The 2494-nt window shown below is 38.3% G+C and overlaps 1 non-coding gene across 1 annotated transcript; it reads right to left on the bottom strand.

Annotated features, from left to right (window-relative positions):
* Positions 1-1898: 1898 nt before the first annotated feature.
* Positions 1899-2005, bottom strand: LOC112511897. Its single transcript, XR_003069151.1, has one exon. It is a non-coding gene; the product is annotated as a small nucleolar RNA R71 (small nucleolar RNA).
* Between the last annotated feature and the right edge of the window lie 489 nt (positions 2006-2494).

A 2494-nucleotide genomic window follows, 5' to 3' on the forward strand; every position in this document is an offset into this window, starting at 1 on the left:
ATTTACTTGCTTTATTTAATCGCTTTATTTATATTATCGTTATTTATATTCCGTCTTTTATTTATTTACGCTAACTTGCATTTTATTTCCGTCATTTATTTATTACGCTTTCCGCATCTTTATTATTCCGTCATTTACTATCCGCATTTATATTATGTCTTTATTTCCCGCAATTTATATTTCTCGTTCTTTACTTTTCGTYATGAGTAGCTAACTTTATTAGCTCGGGTGTATGACGAAAAGTGTGAGTTTTTAAAACCAAAATATAGTCGACCCTTTCATGTAACAACGATGTTTTACTTTTTCATTTCAAGTTTTATAAAACCAATGACACTTCTTGACGGGTTGATCACTTTGAAAATGTTAAAGTGCCTTTGACTCTAAGCTGAGCCAATGTTTGCACGTCAACTTGGATGATATGGGAAGTAGACTTGAGAGAGTTACTAACAAAGAGATTTGTTGTCCGTATTTTCTAAGTTGTTAATTCTCGACGGGTTGATCACTCTGAAGTGTTAAAGTGGAATGGATTCAGAGATGAACCATTCAGATCACGTTAACTTGAATGATATGGGAATCCACTCGAGAGGGTGATTTTTAACAAAGAGATTTGTTTGTCCATTTTTAAGACACCATGTGTCACTTTCACTGGTCTGGATACCTCATAGAGATATGGGTTGAAAGCTATAATATCAGTGCATTGGTGAAGTCCGAGAGGAATACCTTCAAAGTAATTGGTAAAAATAGTTGTTACTGATTGCATGATGTAGCAATCTGTCAGCATGGTTTCATGCTATAGCATTTTGACAGCATTGGTCGACTGGAAATAATTTTCACATCTCACCCTAAAAGTCATACACCCTAGCTTGCTTTATATTCTGTTATCTCCTGTTTTTAGTTGTGTTAACTCTGTTCTAATCAAAGTCTTCGAAATTGCCTTCTGAAATCATTTTCTTAACCTTACTTTCTTTTAAAGTTTTACTACGATCCCTGTGGACGATATCCGGTACTTGTACCACTTTTATTACTTGAAAAACGATATTGGGACTATTTGTATACTTGCTTTTGGTCCTAATTGTTGTTTGTGTCTGTGGTGTTTCACGACCCATCAAGTTTTTGGCGCCGCTGCCTGGGATTAGTTAGTTAAAAGTTTTCTTTTTAGTAAAGTAAAAGATTTGATTTTTCTCGTCCCGTTTTTAAAAATCGTTTTCAAAATTGGTGTATGTCACGGAGACMTCGCGGGGAAATTTTTGAATTGGATCCCGATATTGAGAGAACGTTTCGCCAAAGAAGGAGGGCTCAAAGAGCATTTTTTGCTCTACTCTCTCCCAACATGGAGYTACCTCCCCCAATCATCCCTGAGATTCCACATTTAGAAAACCAACCGCCTGCCTTTGGGACAATACCACCTTTTCCGAATTTTCACCAAGAACACCACCACCATAATAATCATAATGAGGAAACAGAGTCGGAAAATAATGAACAACCAAGAGAGCAAACTCCGAATATCATTAATTTGGCAAATTCCAAAAAATGAAAGGATCATGGACTATGCTATACCGGATTTTGAGCAATTAAATTCTGGAATAGTTAAACCGCATATGACCGCTCTTCATTTTGAACTAAAACCGATTATGTTTCACATGTTGCAAACAAACGGACAATTTGTCGGATTACCTTCGGAGGACCCACACTCACATTTGAAATCCTTAATGGAAATCACTGATGCTTTCCTGATCCCGGGAGTGTCTAATGACGCTCTGAGACTCACTTTATTCCCATTTTCTCTGAGGGATCGGGCTAAGGCATGGTTCAATTCATTAACTCCGGGGTCTGTGCCTTCATGGAGTAATATGGCGGAAAAGTTTTTGCGAAAATATTTCCCACCAACTAGGAACGCTAAGTCCAGAAATGAAATTTGCCTTTTTAAGCAAATGGACGATGAAGCTGTTCCTGACGCTTGGGAAAGGTTCAAAGAGTTGTTAAGGAGATTCCCTCACTATGGCATCCCGTACTGTATTCAACTCGAGACGTTTTACAATGGGTTAAATCCCATGGCAAAACAAATGCTCGATGCAACTGCGGGCGGAGCCTTTACAACTATGACCTACAATGAAGGATATGAGATCCTTGAAAAAAATTCTGCAAACAATGGACATTGGACTGATCCACGTGCCCAACCGCAAAAGAAGACAGCAGGAATACATGATGTTGATGCATATACTGCATTAACAGCACAACTCTCTTCTATGGCCAATATGCTTAAAAATCTAACTTCGGGCCAAGGAGTGCAATCAGCTGTTACATCACCTATTCCAGCTGCCCTCTCAGTACAATGTGTCTGTTGTGGAGGGGAACACTCTTATGAACTATGTCCACACAATTCTGAATCTGTGAATTATGTTCATAATAGATCGAATCCCTACACCAACACATACAATGCCAGTTGGAGACATCACCCAAATTTTTCATGGAATAGTCCAAGTTTGAACCCCCC

The sequence above is a fragment of the Cynara cardunculus genome, assembly GCF_001531365.2.
Source record: "Cynara cardunculus var. scolymus isolate 2C chromosome LG 4, CcrdV1, whole genome shotgun sequence".
Taxonomy (NCBI): domain Eukaryota; kingdom Viridiplantae; phylum Streptophyta; class Magnoliopsida; order Asterales; family Asteraceae; genus Cynara; species Cynara cardunculus.